Here is a 23216-nt window from a genome sequence, read left to right on the forward strand (position 1 = left end):
TCTAGATATTGCGTTGGAAGTGAAAAAGCTGCTGGTGTATAAGACAATTCTATGCTGAAAAAATATAAGTGTGAATGTATATATTCGAATATAGTCCTTCTACACTCCATCGCTGGACGCCACTTTTATTTTTTCAATTTATTTATTTCCTATTTTTCTCTATTTTCTACGAAAATTCTTGAAAGATACGAAGGGTATGCGCATTTTTTCGGTTAGTTGAAAAGTGTGAAGAAAAGCAACTTCTACTTTACTTTCACATTATATCTATTGCGCTAATACGAGAAATAATGGGCAAAAATAAAAACCGTGTGTGTGCAATAACCGAAGGCAGCGTGACTGTAGAATAAATATAGATTGTAGCAGCTGCTACGAGAACGGCCAAGCAGGTAATTGGTGTGGATAAAGTGCAGGTGTGCGTGTGGGAAGTTGAAAGTTTCGATTTTTTCTTAGGTGTGTGCATTGAAGTGGAAATTATTTTCGATTATGAGAAATACGACGTTCTTGGCTTTTGGGTGTACGAAGTAAGCGAAATGACGCACATGCATCTGACTTATATAAAAAATCTACCCTTCATATACATAAAACTACTTTTTCCTACTCTTTCTACTAATTATAATATCATTTAATAATTTATATCAACTGTCACATCGTTTATATAAACTTCAGTTTAAACTCAGCGTAGTCCATATCCATTTAAATTATTTAAATGAAGCAAAGCAATGGGGAATAATTTAAGTGATGAATAATTTCTGGCTACCATTGACCTAAAGGTTCAAAATTAGTAAACAGCTTCAGTTGAGTATACTCATAAGCAAGACCCCGATCAAAGTGAGCTACCAGAGGTGGAAACAGCACTGTTTGAATCAATTGCATTCACCTCAAAGGGTCACCTAATACCGTAGTGCCCGTTTACCGATAGCTGTAGGTTAAATTAGGTTATTGTGGCAGTCGGCTTGGAGTAGCCAACTCACTTAGAATGTGGAGGTTCGCTGTGGTCCATCGTGTAACACGGGCACCTTACTGTTTATTTTTCATGAAACCAGTTAGTCTCTCTTATGAAGCGTAGAATAGGTTTTATCCCAACACCGGATAGTTCCATAAGAGAGTCAAAATGGTATTTTCCTGACAACCTTGCTCTACTCCTAGCTAAGGCTGGACAATAACGGAGAAAGTGTATTCATGAGAAAATGCTCCTAGCCTCCTACAACAGTGTCTACTTAACAGCCAATGACCGGCTATACAAGCCTCGACCGTAGAGATGTTCTCTCTGAAGAAGTTGAGCAATTCTGCTGATCTTTTCTTATCCACTTGCGGCCAAATTAGCCTGATTTTGACACAAGTATTTTCTTCTCTCCGTGACTTAGTATCCTCCTGGAGCATATTATAGGGTGGGCTATGTAAAATTTGCTTTTTGAATCGGCTATAAAATAAAACTAATCAATATTTTTTCAAACTTTTTTTTTTTATTTTAAAGATTGGACATTGTCATTTATGAATGAAAAATAATATCGTTCAAATGACTGCCACGACTGGCTTTACAGTAGTCCATTCGATCAACCCAATTTTTAAGCACATTTTCGATTGTTTGGGCTCCAATTTCATGAATGGCAACTTCGATTTCGTGTTTTAAAGCATCAATCATCTCTGGATGGTTCGCATAGCATTTGTTCTCAACGGCTCCCTACAAAAAATAGTCCAACGGGCTTAAATCACAGCTCCGAGGCGGCCAATTGATATCGGAATTTCGGCTGCTTATTCGGTTTTCAAAAACGGTAGCCAAAAGTTCGAGTGTAACATTTTGACAGTGTGACAAGTTGCACCATCCTGTTCAAACCAAATGACGTCCATGTCATCCTCTTCAATTTTTGGAAACAACTCGTTGAGCATGTCACGGTAACGCACGCCATTTACTGTAACCGCGGCTCCTCGCTCATTTTCGAAAAAAAAAAATGGCCCGATGATGCCGCCAGACCAAAAAACGCACCAAACAGTGACTCGTTGTGGATGCATTTGCTTCTCTACAGTAACGTGTGAATTTTCTGAGCTCCAAATCCGACAATTTTGCTTATTGACGTAGCCACCGAAGTGAAAATCAGAAAAGAAGAAGAAGACTCACCATTTTGGAAATAGGTTTTCAATATTTCCCAATTTTGTTCAAGCGTGTAGCGTCCCATTTCGTAAATGTCAAGCATTTAAGTAAATTATGAACACATTTGACATGTCATTTGTGTTACCATTCTCGAAAAAATAGGTGGTTCAAAAAGCAAACGCTATATGGCCCACCGTATATTTTTATCCCTAATCCACTGATTTTACGGCCTTGTGGCTGTTTGAGAAGATATTTCTCTCTCTTAGCTCACAGTCTGTGGTGGACCATAGCTTCATCAACAATCCTCCTCCAATTCAGTCTCTCTTTTGCCTCATTTCTCCAATTACGAACGTTCAGCGCTTTTAAGTCTGCTTCTACGTCATCAAGCCATCTCTTTTTTGGTCGGTCTCTCTTTCTTCCTCCAATTGAACGCAAAGTAAACACCCTTTTTTGGATTCTTTCGTTGGGCATTCTTATGATGTGGCCAATCCATATAATCCTCTGCGCTTCAATAAAAAGTATTACATTTTCCACACCAATAAAGTTTTTAATTTCGTTGCTATAACGGATGCGATACGTACCGTTTTCAAGCCAAATAGGACCGTAGATTTTTTCACATTATGGATTTTTCAAATCGCAATAGCTGGTTTATATCATTAACTTTCAGTGTCCAGATTTCAGCACCTTATATAAGAACCATAAGTAAGAGAGAGGGAAGAAATTTATTGAAATTTTTGTTACGGCGTGTGTGTCAAGGTACACAGTTACCTCCTTTATGGCTAAGACTTCTGCCTGGTAGCCACTGCAGCAGTCCGAAAGTCGGACAGATAATTCTAATCCTAATTCTTTTGAAAAAACTCCATTCTACTCCACTAGTATAAGATAAATTTCTCCTCTTCTCCATAGTTTTTGAGTTTGCCTTTCTCTTTTCCATCGGATTCTAGTCTTAAAGAGCCTATCGAAGGGGGATTTAGGGAGAGAGTAGTCGATTTCTTGGTTATAACTACTCATAGTATGTGGCATAGAAGCGTTTCCGAACCGCCTGGTCTTCCTTAGCGCCAAACTAGTAAGTCTAAGCGCTGAAGCGGCGGTCACGTGTTTTCCTACAAATTTTAAACAGACAAGTTGACTAGCATCTCGAGCGCTTTATTAGGGGAGGTTCTTGAAGCGTCGGTGTTGCATAAAAATTAAATTCTTTGGAAGTTGCGTTTTTGCCTTCTGAGTTGATGACCTTTTGAGTTGATGGCCATTTGCGTCGTAGCGGCCATGTAGTAAAATAGCCGAACTACCGAAGTGCCGCTACAAGGAATTGTTTTGGGCCGTGCTTGTCTACCTCTGCTTGTGCTCACATAATTAAGCCACTTTATCCCTTTTACAACAGTTATATACCTTTTCAGTTTAAACTTTTTTCCTTAGTTTTTTGTTTTTTTTAGCAAGACCATAGTTCATTCTATAACAAAAATCTTGTAAATTAAAGTTCCAAACTTTGCACAAAATTCACTAAAATTTAATAAGTTTAAAAACTTTTTAATGAGAATGCGTGGAAGAAGCTTGACATCCACTTCTATACAACATTAAATATTTGTGTGTACGGTGGCCGCCATAGCCGACTTGGTAGCGCCGTAGGCTAGGTGCGTGACTACCTTTCGGAATTCAGAGAGAACGTAGGTTCGAGTATCGGTGAAACACCAAAATGAAGCAAAACATTTTTCTAATAGCGGTCACCCCTCAGTAGGCAGTTGCAAACCTCCGAGTGTATGTCTGCCATGAAAAAGCTCCTCATAAAAAAATATATATACAAGTTTGAAATCGCTCAAAAAGTGCGCAGATTTTTTGAAAATTTTGTTCGCAAACGTTTTACTTTTTTCGCTTTGCATCTTTTGTTCTTCGTCGTTATTTTGGGATACATTTTTTTTAAACAAAAATTCTATCAGCATGGCTTGATAGCGTTAACCATTGTAACAGCAGCTTCTTTCGCATTTCGAAAGAAATAATAACCGATAAGCTTCGCGAACACATTTTTTTTGTTCGACGGATTTCGATGACTCTTTGAGCCCATTTCAATCGACGAGGCTTGTCCGTAGGCAACAATCTTTGCGTCAATTGAATCTTATACGGGAATAAATGCAAATCAATGCGGATAATTCGTTGTAAAGTGGTCCGAACAATGCCCAACTGGTGAGAACGGCGATTTTGGGATGTCCTTGGCGACGCCTTGGTCGGTTTTGATTTGGCCTCTTTGGATTAGAAAGAGCATCACCAGTCGAAAACCTTTCGAACAAACGTTTAATGGTGTTCTTAGAAGGCGCACTTTTCACATTATTTAATTTTTTATACGCACGTTGAGTTTTCACAATTGACTTCTTTTGTGGAATGTAAATTGCAATTATTTGGGAGCGCTCGCGTGGCGTGTACTGTTCCATGGTAAAAATCTGCTTGGACTGACGCTACCAACGCGGTATGTCATTAAGCGATCTGATGCCTCTGTCAAAAGATATAGGGTTGCCAGATGGATCCGTCGAATATTGGCAACCCTGTAGTAACCTATATCAATAGTTCTCATGCTGCTAAAAAGCACACGATTGATTAGCTTCGGTATAGCATTTGAAGATGCTGAATAATAAAATTAATTTTTTGTAATATTTTTCCGTGACGGTGTTACGTATTTTCTCCATATAAAAAGTCTTTAAGCTTCTTTGACTTCTTTTTGTTTTATTTGAAAAAGTTGCTGAATAATAAGTTGATTTTTTTTAATATTTGTCCTTGACGGTGTTAAATATTTTCTCAATAAAAAAGACGTGGGACGACTAAACTTCTTTGACTTGAAAAGAGAAACTTTCTATACCAAAAGCACACCCGTTTTTACTGTCGCCTTGCCACACACTATGAGATAGCAATACCAGTATGACCAGCATCAAAACAGAGAAAAAGAAATGCCATTATTGACTTTAATTTTCACAAACGCGTGCGCCCTTCGCTTACTCTGTGAAATAAATATTTACTTACAATTTGTATTTCACACTTCAAACAGCTTGTGAGAGCGCAAGCCAAATCGCATTAAATGAAACATAATAAAGCAATTCTAGAAACTGTTACATTTGAAGTGGTGCCTTCTGAGATAGATCAATTTGAACGTCTCTGTTCAATTATATTTGCTGCTGTTCTTCTTTTGCGCTTTTCAATGCTTTATTTTTGTAATTTTCGAATTCGAACGCATTGCAGCAACGCTCATATTTCAATTTTATTGCTTAATAAAGCGATAAACGAACATTTATCACACCTGCTATGAAGCTGGCGAAGGCGACAAAGGCGGCCACGATAAAGAAACGGCAACGGCAGCAGCAACAGCAGCAGCAGTAAATGTGGCGAATTGCCATTTGTTCTCACTTCTCATTTTCTGGATTTCATGCGGTACACACAAGCACACACACACACACACACATACCTATGTGTAGTTATTGCTCGGAAGTTGTTGGCAAAATATCACAGCGGAAATGGCAGTAAAAGTTAATTTAAAATCGATTACTTAGCCCAAAAATATATTGATTTCATGGAAAATTGTGTGCTTTGTGCATGACCGGCAAAAGAAGGAAAATAAATGAATCAAAATAGCAAAATTCAATTGTAGATGAAAAGCAATAACGTTTGCCAATTTTAACTTTGCCCTACCAGCCTCCCATTTTGTACTCGCTTATGCGATTACATCGTCAATAGGGGGCGGACAATAGGCGTTTTAGCAGCCACTCGCTTGTTCTACCAATTTAATGCAGACAAATGACGCCACACCTCCGATGACACTTCTGGAACGCCTTCGTAAAAACTTTTCAAGTTCAATAACTCACACTGACATGCTTTCATGTACACACACACACTTATGTACATATATTTGTAGGCAACGACTCGACCACTTTTGTAATGGCTTTCTTATATAAAATTGATTTCATTAGTCTATAGTTTGTTCACATTTTGTTTTCCGTTTGTTTTTTGCTCTTTTGTTTTCTTTTTGTTTCTATGTCATAGCCACAGCCAATGCTGGGTGCCAACGACAATCAATGTTCCATGACGTCAGATTTGGGTTGGCCTTATTATTACGAAAATATATTTGAGATGAAGAAAAAGAAAACAATGATTAGAGCAGCGAAAGTTTTCTCATAAAAATCATCGACATTAATTTAGGTTATTACAGGAAAAAATAAAAACAAAAACATTTATGATGTTCAGGCGTAAGAGTGTGAGATGTGTGCGTCATGTAAGAAATAGTCGATACGAAACGCCAATTAGTGGAAAGATTTTTGCTAATAGCGGTCGCCTCTCGGCAGGCAATGGCGATCCTCTGAGTGTATTTCTGCCATGAAAGAGCTCCTCATAAAAAATCATCTGCCAATCTGAATCGGTTTAAAACTGTAAGTCCCTCCATTTGTTGAAGAACATCAAGACGCACACCAAAAATAGGAGGAGGAGCTCGGCTGCACGCCCAAAAACGGCGTAAGGCCCAATTATTTATTTATTTTTTTATATTAAAACTAGCATCGCCCAGTGGGCTTCGCACCACCATACATAAAATGTTTGTTTTATATCGCAAGAAATTTTTCATATTAAGTTTTCTTTATAGAACTCGTAAAATGTTTAAACAGTTGAATTAGTTGATTTTTTTCATTCAACATACTTTCTAAAGATGTCACAATAGCCTTTTCTGTACTTTTTTAAAATTTGATTGTGGTGGTCACCTATATACAGGTAAGGTACCGGTTCAAACACATCTTAGGGTTATCCAGGTCCACGTTTTGGTCTATATCTCGAGACCCTAGTTACGGAGCGGCATTAAAAATACTCTATACTATAGAATCATCAGCAGCTTCCATTTGCTACCCATATTGTACAAACACATCCTAGGGTTACCCGGGTCCACGTTTTGAATTATATCTCGAGACCCTAGTCACGGAACGGTATGAAAAATACTCTATACTATAGAAATCATCAACAGCTTCCATTTGCTACCCATATTGTACGAACACATCCTTAAGTTATCGGGGTCCACATTTTGGGCGATATCTCGAGACCCTAGTTACGGAGCGGCATCAAAAATACTCTATACTATAGAATCATCAACAGCTTCCATTTGCTACCCATATTGTACAAACACATCCTAGGGTTACCCGGGTTCACGTTTTGGCCTATTTCTCGAGACCCTGGTATCCGATTCTTAAAATTTTAAAACACAAACCATCTACTGAATAGTCCAAACAAAGCCTAAAAATTTGGTTTGGATAGGTGAGCCCGTTCGCGAGTTTTAAGCGAATATAGGGACAGATTTTCACATTTATATATACATATATGTAGATTAGTAAGTTCTGAAAGAAATCAGCAGTCAATACTGCCATTGATGATGTGATGAACAAATGAAAGCATGAGGAGAGATATCCTTACTTCCAAAGTTCTTAAAGTATTTGCGGAAAAAGTAGTACAAAGGAATTAAAACATATACCTTAAGTTATGGACACATTCCTTAGGTTAAATTAGGTTGACCTGGCTGGCTGAAAGCCATTACATAGACCTACTGATCCTTAGTGTTACCAGATGAAGCTAGACCCTTACGTTTCTTTGTAGTAGACATCTTGTAATACGTCTGCGTCTTTTGCGAATCTGGCTAGATTATTCCACCTCCTATCTATCCGTATTTTCATGTCCGCAGCGATGTCTTTGTATACCGTATTAAAAGGATTCAGTGTGTCGTTTTCTTGTTCGAATTGTATTTACACAGCGCTTTTGGCAATCTCATCTACAATTTCGTTTCCTGCGGTGCCCTTATGTCCTGGTACCCAATAGATATGCAACCGTCTGTCTGCGGCTAATCTCTCTATGGCTTTCCTGCTTTTTAGAACATTTTTAGTTGAAATTTCATATGAGTTTATTGCCTTTATCGCAGCTTGGCTGTCAACGTATATATTTATTTTGGAGTTGCTTGATGTCTTTCCGATTGCGATCCTACCGCAAAGACTTCTGCTTGAAAGATACTGCAATGGTCAGGAAGCTTAAACGGCTGTCTGATGCCTAGCTGTGCGCAATAGATCTCTGCCCCTACTCCGTCTAATCTTTTCGAGCCATCGGTAAATATATTAAGAATATTTTGGATAGGTTTTATTCCTTTTTTCCACCCATCTTATTCTATTATTGTTCGGCATTTCTTCACCCAATTGCATTTCGGAGTCATATAGTCCGTTTGGACCCTATAACTAATTCCTATTGAGCTATGTCCGAATGTTTTACAGGTAAATTCGCCTGTCGCGCTGAGTCTTACGGCGGGTTTAGACCATAAAACTGCATACCCAAAAAGAGTTGGAGATTTTGATGAAAATTTTATAAATTCTTCGAATGCCCAAAAGTTTTCTAATGATTCGGATTAAAGAGTTTAAACTTCTTGCATTTTTCTGCATTTCTTACGAAGTTGGTAACTTTGTTTCGTATTGACTTGGTTAAAGAATTAAAAAAAGAATACAAGTCCATTAAAATTATATATCTTCTATTTAAACCTAAAACTCCTACTGCACAATGCTTATTTGAGATTCACTTTAAGTGATCGACAGTGGGCTTATATCACTTTTCATATCAATTCTAAGCTAAAATATGCGCACCACATTTTTCACTTTAAATCCCATAAAGGACGAGTATCCCTCGAAAAGGCCTTGCAAAAAAACTATTTAATTGTTTGGAGTAAACTTAATTTATTTTTCGACATAGTCTAGGCTCACACACTTCGTCCAACGCTATTCTAGTTTGCTGATCCGTTCCGAATATTAGGTTTCATCCAAGTATGAAAAATAGCCATTCTCATCTGCAATTACTTCACCGGAACAGCATCAAGACGCACACTACAAATAGGAGGAGGAGCTCGGCCAAACACCCAAAAAGGGTGTACGCACCAATTATATATATATATATATATATATATATATATCTGCAATCACTTCCTTCTTTAAATAAAATCTTTTTTATGCCAGCCATTTCTTCAAATTGGGGCACTATTAGTAGTTCGACTGATCCAAGCCAAGTCTTGAGAATAGGAAAATGTTAATCGAGGGTTGCAGTTTTCATTATTTTTGCGACCACAACGTCTGAGGCGTAAGCTGGTGCGTTGTCGTGATGGAAAAGGAAAATGACATAACTTCCTCGATTCAAACGAATGCCAAACACGAATAAATGGGCCTATCTGACTGAAATTTGGAGTGAGTTCTTCCACGAGATGATACTAATTAAACTTAACCTCAATACCTGGCAGTAGTGCCACTTCTCTTACTTTGCACGGGCTTTTCAAATGACCCTCGTATATGTAATGGTTGTTGTTAAATCAAAACGTATCGAAGCTGATTCCATTAGTCTAGAAGAAATATTTTATACTTTTGAGTCTATTTATAGAAACTTAGTATTTACGTTTTTTTTTGGATTTAAATTTGCATTTAATTTAAAAACAAATATTATATACTGCTGCAGTAGTCAAAAAATGAACGTAGTAAAGGCATATCTCGTTTAAGCTCGAATAACTTGATTCTGTACGAAACACTGCTGCAGTAGCACAGGATTTTTTTATGGTAAATTCGAGTGGGAATTTAAATATCAATCATTTAAATTTTTTTGCAGTTGCTTTAAAATTTGGAACACTTTCTCAATAAAAAGAAGATTTTTGCCATTTAAAAGTAGACAAAAAAAAAAAAAACGTTCTACAGCATTAACAGAATGCAGCTGGTTTTCGTGATAGGCTCCGAGCTGCTGTCTATCTTATGGCAACTGAATTACAAAAAGTGTAATGGTGTTAGCAAACACCGCAGTACACTTTCAGTTTCCAGGATATTTCAATTTAAGCAAAATTTGTGAACTTAATTTTTATTCTCACTAGTTGTAATTTCCACTACAGGGTTTTTTATAGCAAAGCATACATTCGTATATTAAAATCTATTCTCGCAAGCAGTACAAACATTCAACATTTAAAACGTACGTTTTATTTGCTAACCGGCATTCTTGGATATAAATGTCCTACACTTTTTCAAACTACCATCGCCTAAGCCCTTACTTTTATAATCCGTTGCCAGCAAGTGCCACTTAGACACGTCGCATACGCAGTTAGTCAGTTCATCAAAGTCGGTTAAGCAAAAGTACAAAGTAAAGAAGCAAAAGTGAATGAGCAGTGATGAGTAGAAGAAATCTCACAAATTCACGTATGTCCATATATTTTTACGCATGCATACACATATCCATATGACATAAGGACTGAATGTATACATTATATGTACTTTATCCGTTTTAAGCTTGAATTGAAGGCCAGAGGTTAAAAAGAAAAATAAGTTGCGTAGAGCATTCCTGTGAGCAATGAAACCCAAATGAAGAGAAATTTTGTGCATATATACATATTTACTCGCATACTCGTATGAAAGCATCTGATATGTTGAAATGTATTTAATTTCAACGCCTGTGGTCATTTAAAAGTAATCAAGATAAGGAACACTTAGTAGTGGCTGGTGTGTAAGTGTGTAAGTATGTCACACATACACAAATGGTGTGCAGAAGTATGAGTGGCTCTGATGGCAATAGAGATAGGCATGCAATCAAGATTTGGGTCAGTTTAATGTAGAAAGTTGAGGGCAAGGGAAAGGTAATTTGGGATAGGCGGAAGGCTTGATGGAGTAAAATGTGTAATGATGATAGTATTGAGTAATGACAGTAGTACTGATAGCATTAGTAATGGTTGATAGTAATATACTCGTATATTATAAAGGTAGTGGTTATGGCAGAATAAGAGAGGATACTAATATGTATTTTTGTAATGATATTGAACATAGTAATGATAATTGTATTTAGTAATGATTTTTGTAATGATAGAGGTAATGGTACTGAGAATGGTAATGAAAATTTTAAGAATATTTGTAAGGCTTTTGTCAATAGTATTGGTAAGGGTAATGATGATAGTAATGGTTATAAAAATTATTATAGTAACGGTATTAGTAGTGGAGATAGACATTGTGATATTTGTGATAATTGTCATGGTAATGGCAATGAAAATAATAAGAGTAATGTCAGTAGTAGTGGTAAAAGCAATGCCAATGGTAATTATACAGTAATGCCAATAGTAACGGTTTAGTAGTGGGGATGATAATTTTGAAATAGATCGTAAGGATAATGGTGAAGGTAATGATAAAGGTGATGGTAATGGTAATGGTAATGAAAATAGTAATGGTAATGAAAATAGTAATGGTAATGGAAATAGTAATGGTAATGAAAATAGTAATAGCAATGGAAATAGTAATGGTAATGAAAATAGTAATAGTAATGGAAATAGTAATGGTAGTCGCAACAATATTAGTAGTGGAGTTTGCAAAGTCAATAGAAGTGGCAATGGTAGTAATGGTAATGATAATAGTAATGGTAATGGAAATAGTAATGGTAATGAAAATAGTAATGGTAATGGAAATAGTAATGGTAGACGTAACGATATTAGTAGTGGGGTTTGTAAAGTCAATAGAAGTGGCAGTGATAGTAGTAGTAATGGTAATAATAATAGTAATTATAGTGATAACAGTCATAGTACTGAGGATGATAGTTATTGCAATATTTGTGGTAATGGTAATGGTAATACTAATGGTAAGGGTAATTTCAATAGTAGTGGTAATGGTAATGGTGATACTAATGGTAATGGTAATGTCAATAGCAGTGGTAATGGTAATAGTAATGATAATGGTACTTGTGATGATAATATTAATGGTAATGATAATTGTAATGGCTGCATGTTAAGCCCAAATCTGCTGGGAGAAGTCATAAAATATAAAAATTTTTCTTAATTTTCTACATGGATATTTGGGTTTTATATGGATGCTGAGGCCCTTTAATTATTTCTATATTATTATATACAGATGTCAATAAAGTTGAAAGAATCAACTTCCTTTGAGTTTCTTTACTTGCTGCTCGAACTTCACATATTTAAGTCTGAACAAAAAAGGCAAACAACTCAGGCTTTTTAAAATAAGTATTCCGTTCTTCTGGTATTTTATACTACCAAACTCAAGTTAGGATTTTTATACAAAAAAAAAAAATTGCGAATTCTTGCAGATAATGAGAAATTAAGAAAAAATGCACTTAAGGAGAAAATGCCAGTAGGCTTTAGTGCCACTTGCGGAGACTACTAATTAAGCTCCCCATCAGACACATTCAATTGCAACACTTTTTCTATGGCACAATCGTTTGTGTCCAGCTGTGTATTATTAATTATGTGTCAGCGGTTAGGATTGTGCCCAAATCAATTCACGTTTCGCATTCCTTATTTAATGTATGTCTGTAAAAATGTACGGTTGTACAAAAATACAATACACACAAACTACATCATTTGCCATTACACTTCATCCACACTTTTCGCAGGCTCACTCCTTTCCAATCTCTCTCTACTCGTTAGCAGGCTGTACTTTTTCATCCAATTTTTTTTTTTTGTCTTGTCTTTTGTTTTGCACACACTTTCACTTTTACTTCCGAATGTGCTGTTACAAAATACATTAATACATACATATATTTATGCCGCCAGCTATGTGAGAGTACAGTTGGGTGGAAAAGGTGAAGTTTTTACAAGCAAATACAGACTCTTCAAGGTTTCTTTAATCCTATAGATTGATTAGTCTACATTAAGGCGTAAATGGAAATGTATTGCTTAAAGGCAATGGTGTTCGTACGCATTGCTAATATGGATATAATAACTCTTTTATTTATTGTAGATCGGAATTGAATTGCCTTACGGTGGATATTGAAAGGACTACTTTCAATTATCTCAGATACATTTTTCTTCACTTTTTCATGGCTGCGGGCTATTGAAATAAAGGCGTGGAAGGCTCAGAACTTTAGTTAACTCTTTTAGTGGATTTTTATAATGATTATAATCTATAAGTACTCGTACATTTGCGACGCCATGGTTGTGCCTACTACAATATGTAGTTTAAGCTAAATTTATTTTCCAAATTTTATGGGACAATAATTACAAATAAAATACATTGAGAACTCGTTTGTGCCTGCATGACGCAGAAAATCTTCTATCCTGGCATATTTCTCAAGAAATTTACAAACGATTAGTTAATTTTAATTTTAATTTTATTTCACTTCTCATCATTTCGTTTATGTAGCCGTCGCGCGTTCATCTACCTTTGTTGTAATATTAGTTCAGTCCGACTTTCATTGATATCAATAATAAAATATGGATGTAGGGCTTAAGTGGAGCAAGAGGACTCAAAATGCCTTTTTTTAAATAAATTATTTCAATTATTTATTTACTCATTTTCACTAAAAGCAAATGAATTCCTGCTTGGGAGCAATGAAAAATGAAAACAAAAATTTGGGTAGGTAAAGTATTTTCCTTATATTTGGTAGGTAAACATTTATGCGCACATTTAAATTTGGAAGCAACTGCACTTAAGTCATTAGAAAACTGTTAAACAATAAAGATTTAAATCTAAGAGCTGCTTTGCTTGGATGATTATTTGGCATATTTTGAAATATTATACTAATATGCCAATAATTTGCGAAGATGCCAATAATTTGCCAAGAGCAAAATTCTATTTGTTTAAATTGGTTCATTTTTATTATAAAAATAATATTCACATGAAAAAATATAGTAAATTTAAAATAAAATAAAGAATGTTGCAAACATTTCTAGTATATTTCCCTGAAATATCCTAATAACTGAGAGCTTAAGGATTGCACCAAAAATATTAAGTTTCATTTTCCTGGCAATATTTGAAGAATTAAACTTTTTGTATTTTATCAAGCAAAATTTTCCAAAAAAAAAATCTAAAATTAAATAAAAAATGTTGCAAACATTTCTAGTATATTTTCCGGGAATATCTGACAAATTGAGAGCTTAAGGATTACACCAAAAAATCAAGTTAAAAAGGTTTTCATTTTGCTTGCAATATTCGGAATTGAAATTTGTGTTTTATCGAACAAAAGCGAAAAGAATAAAAAAAAACTAATTCTAAAGTTAATTAAAAATATACCAAAATTAATTCTAAAAAATATAAAAAGGAGTTTACAAAAAAATTTCCCATCAATTTTTTCTGGGAACATCTAAGAATTTAGAACACAAAGATTTTACAAAAAAATTGAAAAAGAATAATAAAATATATTTTTTGTGAAAAGTATTTATATACTTTAAATTTGAAGATTTCATCAAACAAATTGAAAAAAGTTTGAAAAAAATTAAAAAACAGTACAAATTATTTAAAGATAATTCAAAAATGAACTCAAAAACTATTTCTATTCTGGAAATATTTATCTTAGGAATGGAAAACTTAAGGATTTTATCAAAGTATTAAAAAAAATGTATGTTTACGATTATTATTTAAACAATAATAAGAAATGATTTTGGAATTGTGAGCGTAAGGATTTCATAAAAAATAAAAAAATTAAAAGCAAAATTAAAGTCAAGCGAAAATTGCACTTTATTTTTCCACAAATATTTTGTAGAATGGAAAATTTAAGTAAAGGGTGTTTTTTTAGAGGTTAGGTTTTCAAGATGAAATAAAACGTATATAATTTAATGTTATGGCCAAGAATTTAGCTTTATTATAAAGATAAGGGTTTGCCATTATGTTTTAAAAATGATTTCGGGCAAGTGGCCGCCGCGGCTGGCTCGAATAAATTCCAGCCGAGAGGCCCAATTTTCGACCACTTTTTGCAGCAATTGGGGCCGTATGTCAGCAATAACGCGCCGAATATTCTCTTCCAAGACGTCAATCGTCTCGGGCTTAGCTGCGTAGACAAGCGACTTCACATAGCCCCACAAGAAATAGTCCAGCGGTGTTATATCGCACGATCTTGGAGGCCACGCCGCAGGTCCACGGCGCGAGATAATGCGCTCACCAAAAGTTTCCTTCAATAAATCGATTGTTGCGTTGGCTGTATGGCATGTAGCGCCGTCTTGTTGGAACCAAAGGTCGTCCACATCAACATCGTCCAATTCAGGCACGAAAAAGTCATTAATCATGGCTCTATAGCGCTCTCCATTGACTGTAACATTATGGCCGGCTTCATTTTTAAAGAAATATGGACCAATGATTCCCTCTGCCCATAGAGCACACCAAACAGTGACTTTTTGAGGATGTTACGGCGTCTCAGCAATGGCTTGTGGATTATGTTCACTCCAAATGCGACAATTTTGCTTATTGACATACCCATTCAACCAAAAGTGAGCTTCATCGCTGAACAAAATTTTCTTCGATGCGTCGCGCGAACCGAACCATTATTTTCGTAATAAATTTGCACGATTTGCAAACGTTGTTCAGGTGTAAGTCTATTCATTATGAAATGGCAAACCAAACTGAGCATAAATCAAGTGACAGCTGTCAAAAAGACCATCTACGAAAAAAGTAGTGCCAACTTGAAAACCTAACCTCTAAAAAAACACCCTTTACCTTTGGTTTTGTGAAAATGTCTGATTTTGTGTCAGGGCTGTTGAACGTCGTTTTTTCGCCTGTGAACAACTGCTCCAGTGGCAAAAAAAGAAGGGTTTTCTTCATCGCATCGGGACGAGTGATGAGAAATGGATTTATTACAGCAATATAATGAAAGGAAAGTCATGGGTACTGCCCGGTAATGCTTCTACGTCGTCGGCTCGGCCGAATATTCACGCTGCGAAAGTTATGCTATGTATTTGGTAGGACCAAGTTGGTGTACCAGAAAGATGGGAAAAAGTAGTAGCCAGCGATGGGCAACAGTTTCAATGATTCACTTGCAACCATTTTTACAGAATAAAGTTGCATTTTCATAAAAAACAGCGAGAACTTAGTTGCACACCTAATATTTTTTATTTTTTTATTATATTTTAAAATTTGGTATTTAGAAAGGAACATAAAATTAAACACTAAATTTTAAATAAAATTAAAAAGTTCTAAATATTAAAAAAGTTAAAAAATTATATATTTCCTTAAATCGTGATGGAAGGCTTAAATATTTTGTAGAAAAATTTGTTTTTATTTTGCTTGAAATAATTTTAAAGTAGAAAATTTTAGTATTTTATCAAACCAGTAGAAGCAAGAGATTAGAAAAACAGTGAAATTTAAAAAAAGTATTAAAATAAAATATATATATATACATATAAAAAAAAATGAAAATTTCTGATTTTAATATTTTATTTCTTTATGCGCTGTGACTACAACTTCGTTCTATTGAAAATATCTACTCCTGAAGTTCTTTCAGAATAATATGACCGCTTTTATGTGCCTGTCAAAAAAGAAACTAAAATTTAAAAATCTGAATACATTTCACAAGCCTTTACTGCATAGTTCCAAATAAATATGTATTTATATCTCATAATAGTTAAAACTGTTTAGCAAATAAATTGAGCTTTATAAAACCTTGCTTTGAACTCCTAATAGTCCGGTTTATTTATGCAAAAATATTTCCTTTCAATAAGCTTTTCCCTCCCCTCCTTACATTAATTTTTATTTGAGTTCATTTTATTGATTTATTTCTACACCAATTTAAAAATTTTTTCCCCTCAATTTTTTTGTACTCCAAAACAAGAAATACCCATAAATAGCCTGGCTTCTCGCAATCTCCTGCTACAAATTGTGCTTTGTGTTGCCTTACTGTGGCTACAATTTAATGTCGCCTCTGAATAGTAGATTATTTTATGAGCAGCTTTTTCATAACAGAAAATACTCGAGGGTATGCCATTCATTGTCTCAATCTGGTAAATATACGCCCCCCGAATCATTGGTATTGTGGCATGCATTGTATATTTTAAGGCGGCTTTGCTTGCTTGCTAGTCGCCTTTTGTTAAGTGTATATGTAAGTTGGGTAGTTGGCGTGTGATTTGAAGCAAGTGTGTTTGTACCAACTGACTTTCGTATTTTTTCGCTTTTATGACTTTACGCATAATAAAGTTTACCGAAGTCATGGATATGGACTTTATGAAGAGGGTATTTCAAGCTGGAGCTTCTTTTTTATATTCAAATTGAAGACATTTTTTGAATGGGGACATTTTTTTGCTATATTTATATGAATGATGAATGATATTTTTAAAATTTGCCTTGCATTCCTATGCTCAATTCATTGGAGAAATTTTCAAAAATATATAGGCATAATTTGGACACTATCTAAGCAAATTGGCGCTGAGTGTTAGCTTTCAAAATTGCAATTTTTCAATTCTGATATGAAATCACACTCATTTTAGTATATTTTTTACTCATCACATTCGAAGCTCTGTAGTGCACTGTCTTGTATTTGAACAGCGACAGCTGCCGAAAAATAAAACACTGATAAGAGTGAAATTCTAACTCGAAGGATCTTGTGCACATATTTAAACATTTTATTCAAAATCTCTTGCACTGTGGTAATTTTTTTTTATTTTTTTATTTCCTTTATTTACTTTCTCAGGGAATAGACAAACAACACATGCAGAAGACGACGCTCAGACTTCATATCGACTATTGTTTTACTGCAGTCTTGTCTGCTTTCGATTCTATTCTGTGCTTATCTGCTTTTTCAGTTACCCAAAAATTCACGTATAATACACAGATTTTTATGGTTTCTGTTTAAGTCTGTGAGTATCAAATAATTGTTTCTCCTTCCCTATTTGAAGAGTAAATTATCGGCTTTTTAAATTCTCGGGCATAAATTCACTTGCTGAGAAGCCAAATTTAAGGTTTCCTTATTTAAAGCTGATTGCTTGTGCGTGGGCTTGTATGCTCATACATACATATATGCATTATTTATATATGTATTTAAACATGTGTGCAATAGAAGGCCCTTGAAATAAATAATAGCCATTTGTAGAAAAATTCTATGAAATAAAACGCACGATATTTATATGACCCTAAATATGCCTCTTATGGTTTCAACGAAGGGAACAACGGATGGCAGTTTAGCATTTTATTTTAATTTTTTCCTATTTAAGTTTCCGTCTTCCGCTATATTCGTTTATATGTCCCACAGGCATCGCCGCGCCTTATAGGGAGACACTAAAATTTTCATCCTCAAGTGATTACCTTATTTTACCTTACTATCTTATTTATTTTAGGTAGACAATTTTGGAAATAATAAGTCTGTAGGATTAAAGCCAGGTAAGGTCGATATAAGAATACTGCAGTGGAATCAGCAAATATACCGGGTCTTTAAGGGGACAATACCTGTAAACGGCCATATTTTCCCTGAGTTTCATTAGAATTATTTAAAATGAAGAAGTCAATATATTTTTTTTCAAAATTGGCATACAGTTTATTTATACATTAAAATACAATTCTTATTTTTTATTTAAATAATTTAAAATGGCGGATGTACACTCAATTCTTCCAGGAAGGTCACAGCGGGGCTTTTCAATCGGCGGGCATTGTTGAATCGGCGTCAGTGACCTGAATACAAGAAACACAAAATTTTTTTGTTTATGAATGTCATAATTTCTATTTTAAACATATAATACAGGGTGGGCCATATAGCGTTTCCTTTTTGAACTACCTATTTTTTTGAGAATGCTAACACAAATGACATGTCAAATGTGTTCATAATTTACTTAAAGGTTTGACATTTACGAAATGGGCCGCTATACGCTTGAACAAAATTGGGAAATATTGAAAACCTATTTCCAAAGTGGTGAGTCTTCTTCTTCTTCCGCGGTTGCAGTAAATGGCGAGCATTACCGTGACATGCTCAACGAGTTTTTGTTTCCAAAATTTGAAGAGGATGACATGGACGACATTTGGTTTCGACAGGACGGTGCAACTTGTCACACTGCCAAAGTTACACTCGAACTTTTGGCTACCATTTTTGAATTCCGATATCAATTGGCCGCCTCGGAGCTGTGATTTAAGCCCGTTGGACTATTTTTTGTGGGGAGCCGTTAAGGACAAATGCTATGCGAACCATCCAGAGACGATTGATGCTTTAAAACACGAAATCGAAGTTGCCATTTATGAGATTGGAGCTCAAACAATCGAAAATGTGCTTAAAAATTGGGTTGATCGAATGGCCTACTGTAAAGCCAGTCGTGGCAGTCATTTGAAGGATATTATTTTTCATTCATAAATGACAATGTTCAATCTTCAAAATAAACAAAAAGTAAAATATTGATTAGTTTTTTTTATAGCCGATTCAAAAAGCAAATTTTACATGGCCCACCCTATATTAAACAAAAATGAAAAAAAAAAAAAAATCGCGTAATAAAATGCTTAAAAAAATGAATTTTGGGGCGAATTTTCCTATTATTTTTGCTTTGAAAAAATTATGTTTTCGAAAAATTTTCGAAATTGTAAATTCAATAACTTTATTGTTTATTATTTATTTGTTTTGTTTGATCATTTATTTGTTTTTATACTATTAATTTAAATATTAATAATTTTTATTTCTTCGTATTAATACTTTTTTATTGAAAATATAGTGCATTAAATTAGAAAAATCATATAAATCCAAGCTTCAAACTGTGTGCGAATTAAAAAAACAAATTCAAGAAATCTTGCAAAAATTTCAAGGTTTTGATATGAATATTTATATGCAGAGAGTTATAGCCCATTAAATTGAAGGTTTACATTCGTCCAGAATTTTCAAAAAAAAAAACGATTTTTTTGTCGATATTTCGAAAGTACGGTAAGAATATAGTATAGTAAGGATATACTGTGGAATTTTCATATTATAGCTTCTACAGCCCATTAACTAGGTAGAGAGCGATCCGCGCGTTCCTGTACCTCAAACTTTAAACTCGTTTTTTTCGAAACTTCTTTTTCCGGCACGGTCTGTATGATAACTCATACCGTTTTTAATATTTTTTGATGCGGTTTTTTTTAATATTCCAAAGTGTTTTCTCTATAGATTTGATTTTTGATATTTTTATAAAAAAATTTTATAAACAAAATTAAAGTGTGACATTTATGACGTTGTTGTGGAAGTGGTTGAGGATTTTCCCTGAAATAATCCTAATTAGTGACCAGCACCGTTTTACTACCACCGTCCTCGTATAAGGATGTTTTTTTTTTGCTTTTTTTTGTTGTTCTAAGTCAGGTCCATTTAGTGAGGTCCAAGTATAGCAGCAAATTCTTTATCTCGATGCCTGAGATCTCATTAGTTTGCTGCAAGAAAGGCTTACCATTGCCCTGGACATTCGCATAAGTAGTGGAAACGACTTTCCTTCGCTCCTTCCGCTTGACAGCTTCTGCAGAGAGGATTGAAAAATAGATTGAGTCTAGCTGCGTTATCCCCTACTTTCCAATGGCATGTAAGGGTTGCAGTGATGCGTGTGATGTTTAGTCGAGAGCATCTTAACTGATCATACGTAAATCGCATACTTTTTTAAAAATACTGTAAATTGCAAAATTTTTCGAAATTCAAAACTCCGGCTCAACACATTTTACAGATCCATCATCATTTCAAGGAGAAATGATACAGACCGTGGATCAACTTTTTTCATTGTACTTAGGGCCACGTGATTTTTTATATACTAATTTTTGTACAAAAAAACTACAATACATTTTTTTATAAAGTTTTAGTACTAGTAAACAATGTGTAACATTTTTTTATATTTATTTCAATTGTTATCCCTTCTACAAACAGTTTTCCTTTTAGAGTATTTTTGGCGCTGCTGGTCGTATGTATGTAAATTTGCTACAATAGAGTGCACATTCGAAGTTACTCAAAAATCGTGTTGCGTTTTGAAAGTTTCTTGTTACGGTTTCGGGTGTTTTCTTCCATATAAAATAGTGTCGAGCATTCCTTATTTCTATAAATATTTTTTTTTTCTATTTGCACTTTATACACTTTATACCAAAATTCAATAGCTCTGCATATTCGAAATTTCTCTAGAAATTTTGATTAAAATGTATAAAAAATTGACGAAAATTTGTTGATTTTTTCCATATTTCACAAGGTTTGACATTTGGATTAATATGATTTTTGGAGTAGAATGAAATAATTAAAAAAGAATAAAATAAAAAAAACAATGAAATAAAAATAAAGCACAGTCTAAATGAAGTTAAAACAATATCAGTTGTAATAGGCTCAACCGGAGCAGAGCAGAACAGTCTATGTAGAGTCTGCGATCCAGGCACTGGATTTGGTTACAACAACCTCTTAACTAGTGCCTTACCACCTTGAGTGTTAACCATAAAGTTACCTTAATCTGGGTCCCGGGAACCCTGAAGGAAAGGAAAAAGCGAACGAACTGGCAAGAAGGGGACCTGCCATGGATAACATTCTTGCAGAATCGGTATTCACGCCACTGGGTGCAATCAAGAATGCAATCTCCTTAAAATGTCTACGAATCGCAGATTGTAGATGGAAGGATCAGACAACATGCAAAGTTAGCACAATGTTATGACGCACCTACAACCACAAACGTCATCACTGACAAATATGAAACGAAGGGATGCTCGCCGACTCACGGCAATGATAACTGATTTCTGGTCCATATGAGAGGAGGCGGCCAAAATTGGCATCATGTACAATATATACTGCCATAGTTGTAAGGATCCGGCGAAAAAAGAAACTATCTTCCACTTTCTCTGTGAATGCTCTGCTCTTAGCAAGCCGCTTTTTGAAATGCTGGAAGACTTGGCCGCCATTGACATAAACAACTTTTAAGGTTTCTCAATAGCACAAACATGGATATAGTCGTGAAGGAATAAAGATATAACTTGTTGGTAGCGAGGATGTGGCAATAAAATATTACAGAAGCACTAATTGGATTCTTGGTGAATCATCACTTCAACTAAGCAACCAGCCTTCAGACGCTGATTCAATTTCAGATGGCGTTGAGGTATTCGATAAACAAAACTTTCAGGAACTCTTTGATGCCATTATTGAAGGTAATAAACAGGAAGTGGAAATTGTAGAAAGCAATGAACTAAATTGCAACAGAACACTATGGCTGGGGCAAGCCACGTGAATTAAGCAAAATCCTATAGAGCGACCACAAGTACGCTCGAAGCAGATGTCCCCCTGATGGTATCGAAAACATGCCATCCCTCGGAAATATTGAAATTTTGCCGTTGAATTATAACATCAGATATTATTGGACATATCGAATTCCAAACTAATTTGTATGTCGGATAATGTGGTAAGTCCCATGTTTCCACAAATGTGTCAGAAATTCGTACTTTCTTTGGAATGAACTTTTTGATGGGAATAAAAACTCAGATCAGTTATCAAGGCTATTGGTCAACTCGGGTGGAATTGAACGGCAGTTATATTTAAAAAAAATGCCCATGAAAAGATGTTACTGCATTTTGAATGACTTTTCTATAATGTCAAAAAGGGGATCACCGTTATTCAATAAAGTCTATAAAGTTCAACCAATTTGGGATATGGTGCAAGAATGGTTGAAACTATGCTGCAATGAGTTTCATAAATAAACCGGTACACACCATGCGCGGTGGTATATAAATCGTAAGGTATTCTTGCAGATAATCCTACAAGCATAATTTTTTTCTCTTTATATTTTATTCAATAAATATCTCAAATGAATGATATTATTGTTATATTTTTATTATTCATTATTAACTCCTCTCGGAAGTATAGGGCCTCAACCAGACTTGTCATGCGTTGGTTTTATTAATATATTTTGCTTTCTGACAAGGTAGATGATTAGCCCGGCGCTATCAGTCCTAAGTATTGGGAGTTCCCACCTGCCGTTGCTTAGGAACAATATCTCCTACTGTTTAGAGCGCTATCTGTGTTTCACATTTTTCTGCCAGAAGGATCGCACAGATGGTTGAGACTTCGCTAAATTTGGTGTGTCTGCGCTATTACCGCGGTTGCCCGCTTCCTATTGCTGGCACCACTGATGCAATGAGTAACTATGTATTTTTCTTTGTTGCTGCTTGTTTTAGCAGCTACAATGCAAATAATGCGCTGATTTTTGTGCGGGAGTAAGAATGGAAAGGATAAGTTGTGTTTTGGGTTGAGGATTCAAATTTTTTTTGTTCGTTTTTTATTTTTTTAGAAACAGGGAAAGTAGGTAAATTTGGAAATGTGTGAGAACCGTGTTTTACATGGGACTCGAATCCACAACCTCTGGTATGGCAGGCTAGTGAACTTACGCTAGATTACCAAGGCCGCAAAAGGAAACTATAACGATTTTTTGCGTTAATAAGATTTGAAAGAGTTAATAATCTTTACA

The 23216-nt window shown here is 35.0% G+C and overlaps 1 protein-coding gene across 1 annotated transcript in view; it reads right to left on the reverse strand.

The window, feature by feature from the left end:
* The window catches only part of LOC129249266 (uncharacterized), a 207860-nt gene that overhangs the window by 26324 nt on the left and 158320 nt on the right, over positions 1-23216 (reverse strand). The gene's annotated exons all lie outside the window — the stretch shown is intronic.

Source organism: Anastrepha obliqua, chromosome 5, assembly GCF_027943255.1.
Source record: "Anastrepha obliqua isolate idAnaObli1 chromosome 5, idAnaObli1_1.0, whole genome shotgun sequence".
Classification (NCBI taxonomy): domain Eukaryota; kingdom Metazoa; phylum Arthropoda; class Insecta; order Diptera; family Tephritidae; genus Anastrepha; species Anastrepha obliqua.